Source organism: Hesperophylax consimilis, chromosome 23, assembly GCF_061612785.1.
Source record: "Hesperophylax consimilis isolate HC1 chromosome 23, BYU_Hcon_1.0, whole genome shotgun sequence".
Lineage (NCBI taxonomy): Eukaryota > Metazoa > Arthropoda > Insecta > Trichoptera > Limnephilidae > Hesperophylax > Hesperophylax consimilis.
In genome coordinates this window covers 20142829-20156704 of record NC_142858.1, presented here as the reverse complement: position 1 = coordinate 20156704, position 13876 = coordinate 20142829, and positions in this window count along the sequence as shown.

The window sequence follows — 13876 nt, the reverse complement described above, 5'->3', positions numbered from 1 at the left end:
ATAAACTCAGCTGTTCCGGATGTGACAAGGTCTATGTAGGCCAGACAGAGCGGACTATCTCCAAAAGGATTTCAGAACACTTCAGAGCCTGTAAACTCGGCCACCCTGACAAATCGGCAATTGCCGAGCATTTGATTGACACCGGGCATTACTTTGGATTTGTTCCTGAAATCCTGGGGAGACCCAAAACTTATAGAGCACGGCTGATTACGGAGGCCATTGAAATACATAAAAATCCCGTAAACATTAATAGAGACGATGGAGCTAAGCTCAATAGTTCTTGGTATCCGGTAATTGACGGCTACACCAGAGCTAAACGAAGAAAACCACTTTAAATAAATAAAAAATAAAAAAATAATTCGTTAATGTTAGCTCAGAGGGTTGGAGCTGGCAACACGGTATCACAACCTCATACATAAGCTCACATTTTTACACAACCTCAAATAACACATCTGCCCTGATGATGGACACTGCAATGCTGTCCGAAACGTTGGCTAAAGAAGGAGTTAGCGCAACACGGCATAACACCCCAAAAACAAATAACAAAAATACTTTTGGCCGTGAAAATCTCAAATCATATTTGACGAACCTCTATGGGGAGGAAGTTCACACACTGGTACGACGATTGGAGAATCTGAGAAAGAGAAGGAACCATTTATTGGGCAGCCTTGCTTTTCTCAAGAGGTGTAAAGAAGAATCAATTGTACCAGTACACATCCAAATAAAAAGACACATCACATCCCGGAAAGCAGATAGAGTATTCCAAAGAGCGGAGGCTGCACTATTAAGGGAGAGGATCCACAATGTGCGAGGCGAGCTGGATGGAGTATCTCGGGACCTTTTCGCTCTACATCTGCACCTAAGTGCAACCCTTACCGAAGAAGACTGGAGAAAAGTTGACAACATGACTTACCAACAAGCAGTAAGATCTAAGCAGTCAACAGATGCGAGACAGAAACAAAAGTTTGAAAGGCTCAACCGAGACAAAAAAGTTGATCGAAAACAACTCGATCAAAATAAAGTTGTCATCAACATTTCGACCCTTGCGTTGAGCCCAGACGCAACTTCTGTGCTGGCAAAGGGGATGAATTTTGCAGTGGCCCCCAAAAAGATACCTGTGGAATCCATCGTATGTGGTGTAGAGACTGCACTACATACAATGATGAAAGTACACAAAATGTCAGAGGTGCAAGCAGAGGACATCCGGCAAGAGACTTGCCATATTTTGAAAAGGGCTGAAATACCCCGCCCCAATATCACGAAAGGAGAGTTTGCGGCCCTAAAAGAATTACGCGCCAATGAGGAAATCTTGGTTCTGCCAGCCGATAAAGGAAATGCCACTGTTGTGATTAATACGGCAGACTACACAAAGAAGATGGAAGACCTCTTGTGCGATTCAGGCACCTATAAGAAGATTAAAAACAACCCCACCAACAAGATTGACATAAAGACAAGGGAACTAGTGAAAGCTTCTAGCATCAGGAAAGAGGATTGGTCTAAGCTTTTTGTAAAAGCCTCTAGAACTCCTGCCCTGTACGGTCTCCCAAAAATACATAAAAAGGAAATCCCAATGAGACCGATTGTCAGCGCTATTGGTGCTCCTACATACAAACTTTCCCAATACCTCTCGAGATTACTGCAGATGCAAACTGGAAAAACCGAATCGTGGATTAAGGATTCAACAGATCTGATCAGTAAGCTTAAGAAAGTTAAGACTGAGGAAGGAGATATTCTGGTCAGCTTTGACGTCGTGTCACTTTTCACAAATGTGCCTCTAGAAGACTCTATAACAATGCTCAGGGAGATATATGAGGAAGACATTTGCAAACTTTTTGAACACTGCCTCAAAACGGGATACTTTGCGTTTCAGGGTGAACTATTTGAGCAATTGGAGGGAGTTGCGATGGGCAGTCCGTTATCGCCAGTACTAGCCAACTTTTTTATGGAGAAGTTTGAAGAAGTGGCACTCGACACAGCTTCGGCTGTCCCTAAAGTATGGTGGCGCTACGTCGACGATGTCTTCGCCATTTGGCCTCATGGAACAGAGAAACTAAACGAATTCCTGGACCATCTTAATTCTCTCCACAGCAAAATTAAATTCACAATGGAACTGGAAAACGAAGATAAAATCCTGCCTTTTCTAGATGTGGAGGTGATGCGAAAAAGCGATGGTAGCCTAGGGCATACTGTATATAGGAAACCAACCCATACGAATCGGTACTTACACGCTGATTCGCACCACCACCCAGCGCAGAAAAGAGGACTTATCCATACATTGGTGACCCGAGCGACCAGAATATGTGAAGAACATAAAATCGGAGCGGAACTTACGAAGCTGACCGATGCACTGGAGCGTAACGGCTACCCAGCAAGTCAGACAAGGCAAATCATAAGAGCCAAATCTGCACCAAACGAAGACAGAATTGAACAAGAGTCGAAAGGCTGTGCCTTCCTGCCTTATGTGCACAATGTGACAGACAGAATTGCCAGGCTATTGAGAAAAGAAAATATCAAGACTGTCTTCGGAACAACAACAAAGATACAGGACTTACTGAGGTCTGCAAAGACTAAGTTTCCTCTGGAAACAGATGGAGTATATAAACTCAGCTGTTCCGGATGTGACAAGGTCTATGTAGGCCAGACAGAGCGGACTATCTCCAAAAGGATTTCAGAACACTTCAGAGCCTGTAAACTCGGCCACCCTGACAAATCGGCAATTGCCGAGCATTTGATTGACACCGGGCATTACTTTGGATTTGTTCCTGAAATCCTGGGGAGACCCAAAACTTATAGAGCACGGCTGATTACGGAGGCCATTGAAATACATAAAAATCCCGTAAACATTAATAGAGACGATGGAGCTAAGCTCAATAGTTCTTGGTATCCGGTAATTGACGGCTACACCAGAGCTAAACGAAGAAAACCACTTTAAATAAATAAAAAATAAAAAAATAATTCGTTAATGTTAGCTCAGAGGGTTGGAGCTGGCAACACGGTATCACAACCTCATACATAAGCTCACATTTTTACACAACCTCAAATAACACATCTGCTCTGATGATGGACACTGCAATGCTGTCCGAAACGTTGGCTAAAGAAGGAGTTAGCGCAACACGGCATAACACCCCAAAAACAAATAACAAAAAAAGGGCCTGACACGCTTATTACGAATATTTTTTAGAAAAAAACTTTATATTCGCCTTAATTACTATAAAAGAAAACTTTTTGCATTTCGGGCGGCGGAAAATTATGAATTTAAATTTTCAATTGCGTTAACCAAAATTCACTTCGCGAATCGATGCGGCGGCAATCAGCTGCCATTAGGTACGTCACTGTTATGTTGGTAACCCTGATACATTGCGTAGATACGACTATGGCTAACTTCGTGGTAGACAAATGGATTTGTATCACAAACCATGTTACACAAACCTAGCGTAGCCGGTAAACTAGTTGAAAACTGGGATGTTTTTCTTGCCTTGACGCGAGCAGGCGTTATTAAGGGGCACTTTCCTTTGTATCACAAACCATGTTACACAAACCTAGGTATCCTACGAAGATAGCAACGGTCGTATTTAGCTCTTGTTAATGCATCAGTGATACCAACATAACAGTGCGTTCCTAATGTCGCCACATCGATTCGAGGAATGAATTTTGGTTTTACGCAATTGAAAATCAAAATGCATAATTTTCCGCCGCCCGAAATGCAAAAAGTTTTCTTTTATTGTAATTAAGGCGAATATAAAGTTTTTTTCTAAAAATTATTCGTAATAAGCGTGTCAGGCCCTATCCAAAATTTACCAATTTTTTAATATTTAATTAGGATTAGGGATACTTTTTTGAATTTTTGAATAAAATACGGATTTTGAAATAGTTGCCAACAACAGCTTACTGTCGCACGCAATACCAACTGTATTGGAAAAATCACTTTGAAGTTTTAAATTTAACGTTGAACAGGTAAGAATATGTTTTGAAAAATAAATAAAATTAAAGAATTAAAATAAATCGAAATCCAGGATTTTTGCGTTGATATTATAACAAACATACTTGTTTTTAAACAAACCTTAATCTTGATGTTCCTCTTGTCCGATATTGTCCAACTTTTAAATTTTTATGCTAATTATACTCATTATGTACATAGTAATAATACATACATTTTTATGACCAAAAGCATTATAGTAATTTATTTTGTATAGTAATAATTACACATCTGCCCTGATATGGACGCCGTAATGCTGTCCGAAACGTTTGCTAAAAAGGAAGTAGCCCAACATGGCAAAATACCCCAAAAATAAAATCATTTTTAAATAGTTTGATTTTGTTAAAGTTTGCACCCTCATCGTTGTTTCTAAGCCATCCGGGAGCCTTAAAAAGGCTACAGGCCAAGGCATAATATGCCTCGTTCAGATGTTTCAATTTTGGTTAATCAACTCTCTGTTGAATGTCACTACTTGAAGTATATGAAAGCATGTAGACAACTTGTGTAAATCCTCTTTCAATAAAGTGGATCCAGTTCAATTTTGTTGATCAATAAAAGTTGATCAACTACATCTGAAAAATCGAAATACTAAAACTGAACGCGGCATTATGATTATTATGAACCCGTAAGAACTTCACTTTGTAATATCTGTGAAAATGCTTTGTAGGTGATTGGTTTAGGTACTTATCGTTTTATTCTTCGTGGAAATTATTGTAAACATGGATTCATATATGTATAACTAATAGTAACTACAAATAAAAGAGGGTTTAACAAATGACCAAATTCATGCAAACTTCGGCCATTCATTCATCTTGGCAGAAAAAAATAACATCTCCAGAGTTTGCCCAAAACAAAGTGATGTAACACCCGTTTAGGGGAATAGGGGCATTTTTGAAAAACACTTCTTTATTTGTTTACAAACAAGGTCGACTGAAGTATCGTTTTATTATGTTTTCGTTAGTACTGAATCGAAGTAGACCATTCCAAAGTCAATAGTATCAATATTTTGACTTGACGATGCCATACGTAGTAATGCAAAATCATGTGTTTTTGGTTTGAAAATTTGGTCGCCTAGAAATGTTTCAGATGGTTTAATTAAATACTGCGAGTAGAATACATCTTGGCCTTTGAAATAATCGAACATTTTTTAGATAAGTCTTTTTATAAGCCCAGAAAAAAATAATTTAAAGGCCTATGAAAACTGCTTTAAAGTTCAAAATCTCCTACTCACGAACCCATTTTTGGTTATGATTTTATTGTATAGTGTGGAAAATTAAGTTATTTATAAAATGATCGAAAAAAATTAAATATTTATGCCTGAACATCCACAAAATAAAATAAAAGGCACTTTTTGGCCATGTTTTTTTCTTGCATAAATCAAAACAGGCGGATGGTGTTAAGCGGGAATTTAAACCTTATCGCAATCTACGCAGGGGTTGTTATTGATAGCGGCTCAATTTAAAATATTACACGACGTAGTGCATCGCCTTAATATGACATTTTTAGAATGTTGAGTATACTATTGTTTTGGGTTGCATATTTTAAATTATATAAAAAGGAAACTGGTACAGTTAGAAAATGAATAATGCCCCTGACAGACCACGCCATACGCGCCCTATATTCTCGTGGCTTGGCCCATTTCAGCACATCGATCGCCACATTGTATATTTAAATATTGAGAAGCCATGACAGTATAGCGCAAGTATAATATATATATATATATATATATCCCGCTACATTTGTTGCGTCCGACCCCTAAAAACTCCATAGCATTGCAGCGTCCACCGACTTACAGCGTCCGATATACGGACGCTACAATGTTTTGAGCTCAAAATTGGCCAGAACGACGCTGACCCCATGTAGAATCGTATGGCAAAAAATTTTGTGGAAGCAAAAAATCTCTCGGAATGTCTGGAAACGAATATTGAACGTTTGACATTTTGCCGACAGGTTCGCTACACAATGTATATATCGAGCAGTGTATGTTTTTATTCATTTCTACGATCTTGCCGCGTCCACGAAGTAATATAATTTTCGATACATAACGACGATCGTGCTGCGTCTACGCATTACGTCGATAGTATTGCGTCCTCGAGACCGATTACGAGTAGATATTATTTTATATACATAACGACGGTCGTGCTGCGTCCACGCATTACGTCGATAGTACTGCGTCCCCGTAGCCGCTCATGAGAATATACTATTTTTTACACATAATGACAATCGTGCTGCTTCCATGCATCACGTCGATAGTATTGCGTCCCAGTGAACGATCACGAGTAGATATTATTTTGAATATACGACGACGGTCAATATAATTTTCGATACATAACGACGATCGTACTGCGTCTACGCATTATGTCGATAGTATTGCGTCCTCGAGACCGATTACGAATAGATATTATTTTATATACATATCGACGGTCGTACTGCATCCACACATTACGTCGATAGTATTGCGTCCACGCATTACGTCGATAGTACTGCGTCCCCGTAGCAGCTCATGAGAATATACTATTTTTAACACATAATGACAATCGTGCTGCTTCCGTGCATCACGTCGATAGTATTGCGTCCCAGTGAACGATCACGAGTAGATATTATTTTGAATATACGACGACGGTCGATATAATTTTCGATACATAACGACGATCGTACTGCGTCTACGCATTACTTTGATAGTATTGCGTCCCCATGGCCGATCACGCTGAAATATTATTATGAATACATAACGACGGTTTTGCTGCGTCCGCGCATTACTTCGATAGTACTGCGTCCCCGTGGCCATTCACGAGTGCATTATTTTGTATTATTTGAGCGTTTGGTTGAGTAAATCATCAGATTTGGCAACATTGTGTTAATTTACAACGATGCCGCTTGACACTTAGAACTAAGAAGCGTCCTGCGTAGTTTTTAATGCATAACGACGATCGTGCTGCGTCCACGCATTACTTCGATAGTACAGCGTCCCCGTAGCCATTCGCGAGTACATTGTTGTATATTATTTGAGCGTTTGATTGAGTAAATCATCAGATTTGGCAACATTGGGTTAATTTTCAACGATGCCGCTTGACTCTCAGAACTAAGAAGCATCCTGCGTGGTTTTTAATGCATAACGACGATCGTGCTGGGTGTACGCGTTACGTTGGTAGTATTGCGTCCGTTCACGAATAGATATTATTTTTAATACATATCGATGGTAGTGCTGTATCCACGCATTACATCGATAGTATTGCGAACCCGTGGCCGATCTAGATAAGTATTATTTTTAATTAATGAAGACAATATTAGCGAAACTCAATCGAACATCTGAAACGGAAAAATCTGAAAAAAGCACTGTCACATTTGGGTCTTGAACCCAGGACCTTTGGTTTTCCAGGCCGTGACTCAACCAACTGAGATAATGTGTCCCTATCCGATTCGGTCATATTTACTGTAATATACTTCGACTGAGAATTATCAACAGAGTGGAAGTTACTCCCAGTATCACCCGGGTGTAAGACCACCATTCAGAATTGAAACTTTGCTCCAAGTGGCTTTAGCCGTGTTTAGTGACTATATCTGAATAGTCAGGTACTTTCCCACCTTTGTCTTCCCCACCTTTCTCTTCCCCATCGCTTCCCCTTCCCCACTTACCTACAGCCTCACAATATACCCCAATTGGGGATGCTATAGTCTCACTGGCTCCAGACTGGAGCAGTTGGGACTCTTGTGAGGAATTCAATATAAAAATAAAACATAATCTTAATTTTCTTAACGCATATTTTTATTGGCTGCTATCTTTATGTATGATTGCAGGATTCAACTCGAACTAAATACGTGAGCAGGTACCTAAGCGATTCCTTCAGAAACTTGATCAAGGTACTTAGGGTGAGAACATCTTGGAATAATTATCGATAATAACATCAAATGGAAAAGTCAAATTAACTCCACAGTAGACAGAATGAGAAAACTCATCTTTATATTTTTTCGACTTAGAAATTCTGTATCATTAAAAATACATAAAGATATTTATTTTGCACTTGCACATTCTACACTACTACAATATATGGAATCGTGGCTTGTGGTGAGGGGGGGGGGGTGCATATAAATCATGCCTACTTCCATTTGTGACAATTCAAAAAATATTAATAAAAATTATCTTAAACAAGCCGTATTACTATCCAACTATACATGTTTTCCAAGGTTTCCCCTCTCACAAAAATTTATGAAAAATACTCGTACATTAAGTACCTCAATTACATAAAGATTTCTTTGATAAAAATAATATTCGACAATTAATTTTAAGCTAAATAATTATTTATATTGGAGGACTAACCTATTAGGACTAAATTATTTATTTTTTTAATAAATTACTCCTATATATATCTGAGAAAAATTATAACAGTTACAAAAAAACTCAATTTAAAATTCTCTAATACCACCTCATAACTTTTCTTATTGTTTGATATTATTTATTTTATTTCAGGGAAATCAACAGTTTACAATGTGGTTCATTTATACATGTGTAATTTACCTAACTGAGAAATCAATTACAGATTTCCTCAATATACTATTCCATAATGTATCTAAAAATTTAAACACTATACTTAAATTTATCTAAAAAATATTAAATTTATCGAAGAAAGCAAACACTTTGTGGCTTGACATTATACAAATGAAACAAATACTTTGTTTTACACCACTTTATTTTAATTTATATTTCGTCGACCGGTTTGGATTGAACCCAAATATTGTGTTAAATAAATATAAAGTGGTTTAAAAAGAAGTATTGTTTGCTTTTTTGTCAAAAATATAACTTTATTCAAGAGGGAGATTATTATAACAGGAGATTATTAAAACAGAAAATTATTATAACATAATACTACACTATATATGTCATTACATTTTATGCAGTTTGGTATACGTTTAATACATTTTTAATTGAGTTTTCATATTTATTTTGGTGACATCGAAGATAGAATCAGAGAGAATGTTATTATACACATGTTGAACATATTCTTCTAAGACAAGAATTTTTATTTGAAATAGTTTTACAGTGTTTTTTTTTTTAAATAGATTACATGTGCGTGTGTGCCGTGTAGGTACTTTTCAATTATGTTTAATAAACTCCACATATTATGTTTCTGCTTATCATTCCCAGGTATTATTTATAAATAACCTGTTTTTATTACTTTTATTGTATTTTCTTGTAAGGTTATTAATATTTTTTACAAGCATCTGATTTATCAGAAAAGTGATTGAAATATTATGTTGTAAATATTGTAACACTAAAGATGTTAAGAAATATAAATAAAAATATTTTTATTTTAAACATAATGATAATAATAAGTTTAGCTCATTAATTAAAGTATTTCAATTTGAGGTTGAACTAATTAAGTTAAATATAAAAACAGATATTATTATATTAAATACGTAACGACGGAAGTGCTACGTCGATGGTATTGTATCCTCGTAACCGATCACGAGTAGATATTATTTTGTATACATAAAGACGGCCGTGCTGCGTCCACGCATTACGTCGATAGTATTGCGTCCCCATGGCCGTTTGTGAATTTGTACATTTTTATGTATTGTTTGAGCCCTTGGTGAAGCAAAACGCTAGATTTGGCAACATTTAGTTCATTTACAACGATGCCACGTAGCACTCAGAACTAAAAATCACCCTGCGCGGGTGGACATTTTTGTAAGATGGATTACAGTAGACGGTAAATTGACGTTCCGACCTAAAAAGGTCCGACTGCCCTCTGTAATCGAGCGAACTGGCGCGTTATGAAATGATACATTTTTACTAAGAATATCGTTGCAAAAAAAAAGTCACACGCCTGCGCCCAGTAGGTACGTTTGTATACAAGATGCAATAAGATATTCATTCAAACTTCTCACTATCAGTAGACAGTTTGTTGTCAGGTCTGGTGTGTTTCTGGATGCCAAAAAAATAAAACATATATATATATACATATATTTTTTATATACCGCACAAGAGTCTCAACCGCTCCCGTCTGGAACAGCGAGACTGTGGCATCCCCAATCTGAGTACTAGGGTAAAGGTATTGGGGAGGGGAAGAAGATGGGGAAGAGAAATGTAGAAAAGTACCTGGATATTTATATCTGGTCACCAAACACGGCAAAAGCTTAGAAATAACGTTTCCATTCGGAATGGTTGTCTCACACCAGGGCGATACTGAGAGTATATTTCACTCTGGAACGTGTTGCAAAAACACTTTATATTATGTTTAATGTATTAATTGTGAAATAACACAAACAAATAAAAATTTATTTGGGCACGCCGGGTTTGACCGTCAGATTACGAGATTTGGATTGTTAGTCGAGAGTCTTACCTCTCAACCACAGATGCTGTAATTAATTAATTAATTCACTATGTAAGAAATATTTTGTTTTGTTTATTTATTTGTTAATTTATTTATTACACCTAATAGACTTTTACATTCTAGTTTAATAGTTGAGTATCGCAGTTATTATAAATTCTTCAAAATTAAAACAATAGAGAAAACAAAATAGAATGAAAAAAAATGTTACAACAAAAGCGTATAATAAAATAAGATACATTGGTAAAAATGATAAGAAGTCTCACATAAGTCGATATTCAAAATGAACAAAAGATTGCAAAAAATATAGATGTCTATTTGTCTCGATATATAAAAGAATTAAAATAAACAATATTTATATTGATTATTTTTAAGGTGAAATATATCTCCCATATCAGAATAAGTCATGCAATCCTAAGGGGTTTTATAATATAAGGGGCATAACAACGGCCTAAATGTACCTTTTGAAACTCTCAAAACAAATCCAAGAGTCTTAAGGGCCTTATATACGGAAGACGTAAAAATGAAATCGACCTTCAAAACGCCATGTAACAAACAAATAATATACACTCGGACGCCAGAATAAATTATTCAGTATGGACGTGAAACCTTTATTAGAATAATCAGCAATATACGGAAGACGTAACAATTGAATTAGAGTGAGCGGATGTGAAACCTATATTAAAATGAACCTTCAATATATAAAAAATATACACACGGACGTGAGTATGTACGTGACGCTAGAAATGTATGAAAGTGTAATAAACATCAAAACCTGCATTATTATGAATATTAAAAAAATATGATATTAGCGATTATTGTGAGTAAAACATAGTGCAATATTCACAAAAACAATCTAAAAAAAAGAACTAGAAGTGCTGGACGCCCAAAGACGGATTTACGCACGGACGCAATAAATGTTGTGGGACCTATATATATAAGCGCAGCTCCATAATATTTTATAAGCGTGCTATAACCATCTATGATTTACTTCAAGAAACATTGAAACTTTAAGGAACATTGAATAGCTTCGGCGGAATGAAAACAGATGTCTTTCCGATTCATGTTGGTATATTTTCGAAATTTGATCAATAGTATAAACAAAAAATAAGGAAAATAATATTGAAATGCTATTATTTTTTTTATCGCTAATGCTTAGATACCATATTGCAAGAAACTTCCATGTTTTGACGAAATATTTATATTTGAGCTTTGGCAAAATGAATTTGAAAATGATTAGGGAATAAGGGAAGCGAAATTAGGATTATGCATTAATGCAGTTGGTTTTTTCAGCTAGCAATGTCATTTTCATCAATATGTGGGGAAACATCCAATTAACTATCAAGAAATAAGAAAAGCTCATAAAAAATATAGTGCTGAACTTACCGAGTCTGTGATGAGCTGTTTTCGGATATGTTCATTATCACAATCCCCCCTTTTTTGGTAATCATTCAGAATTTCCTAGAAAATTTAATTATACAAGGTAGGGGCAAAAGTAATGTCATAATGTTAATGTGCTATAGGTTTTGTAAAAGGTCATTGTGCTTTGACATTTATGTTGTAGACAGATCATGTCATGTCATGTTGTTGACAATACACATTATTATTGTTACTACTTATTTTACCAATTCCCGGTATGTTTTTTAACATGTTTTTTCAAGGTGGGGCAAAATTATTGTAATAATGTGAATTGGCTGCCATTTACTTAGAAATGAAAAAAAAAAAGTTTAAAAAGTCCAATATTTTTTCCGAAACAATTTTGTTTTTTCATTAGAAGAATTTAAACTTTTTGAAAACTGTCTAAACGTTGGAATTTCGATTTTTTTTTTCTTTTTTAAGTGTACTATCATGTAGAATCTCATTCAGAAGTTATGTACTTCCCGGACAATTTTGTATACGTATATAAATATGAAAATGATTAAATGAGGATTATGTATCATCTCATATGTATCTGAGAGTGGAAGATACTACCAGTATCGCCCTGGTGTAAGACCACCATTCAGAATTGAAACGTTGCTCCAAATGGCTTTAGCCGTGTTTAGTGACTAGATCTGAATAGCCAGGTACTTCCCCACCTTCCTCTTTCCCTTCCCCACTTACCTTCAGCCTCACAACACCCCCCAATTGGGGATGCCATAGTCTCACTGGCTCCAGACGGGAGCAGTTGGGACTCTTGTGAGGTATTCACTGTAAAAAAAAAATGTATGACGTGAAAGAACATGCTATAAAAAGCCGAAGATGCCCTAGAAAGACATGTTACAATGAAATACTTATGTAAGGAAAAATGTGGTGTATTTGATGAATAAAAAAAAAGTGGGTGTGAACAGAAGGAACCCTTAGATTGTTTGCATTAAGAGCGGATGAAGTTAAACATGACACGATCAAGTGAATCAAATAGTTGATTGAAATCTTTACTGATGCATAAATAATCGTAAAATTTTCAATGAATAAATATCCCAAAATTCAGATAGGTACTTACCTAATCTTTTCTATTGGTTCGTATTGTCTACGCTTTCTCTGTGCCCTTCTCACAATCTTTATCATTCTCTCTGGTTCCATTATGAAAACCAATGAGCTATTACTTTCCAATAATTTTGGCGTGAAACTTCTTTCATTTTTGTCAGTAGGGGGTTGCTTTCCAAAACCGCATGTAAGGAGTGTGGAATCACAGCCATAGCAGATTACAAACTTAATGCTTTGAGTTTTAAGTTTGGAGCTTGTTATTTTGGGCTTTAAGCTTGGAGCTTTAAGCTTAAACTTGTCCAAGATTAAACTTGTAAACGCTTGTACTTGTGGACAGTCCACAAGTGCAATAATTTCTCACAACATAACCTCAAAACACATTAATGTGAATTTAATGACTAAATCATATTTAAATATAGAAATCAAAATCTACTATTTAATTAATATTGTTCAACTCTTTCAAGTTTGTTCAAGTTTTAATGGTAAAAATAACTGCAAAAGTCTAGATGAATATTTAGTTTCCGGCATATAGAGTTGGTTGGTGATTCTCGTGAAGCATAGAAATTTTCCTACGTGGTTTTGCTAGATGTTAAAAAATACTTTATCCCTGCATTCAAACCTTTATTTTCATTCTAGAAATAATTTTTTTTCTTCGGTGTAATTCTAGTAAAAAATGTAACTAATTTTAAGAGAAAGTCTGAATTTTATTTGGCCATGATTACACTTAGTTTGTGAAAGCCAAAACAAATAAAAAAAAGAAAAATTAAGTATGACGAATTTTATGATTCAATGGAAGGTCTAATCTAATCCACGAATCGCAACTAAATCGCAAATGCAGCTGCACTCTCCAAAATACATAATAAGGAATTTGAGTAAAACATATTTCTACTTTTAAAAAATATGTTCATGTAGACCAGTGTTTCACCGGTGGGGCATAACACTTCAGAGGTGGGGCACCACGTTTCAGAAATGAGACACGTAGGCATTCCACATAAAAGGGAATACTCATCGGTCATACAAAAATGCCTGAGATGTACAAAACTGAAATATACGCTAAATTGTACTTTTTTTTTTTTTTTTTTAATTACAAGATAATACATTACAAAAT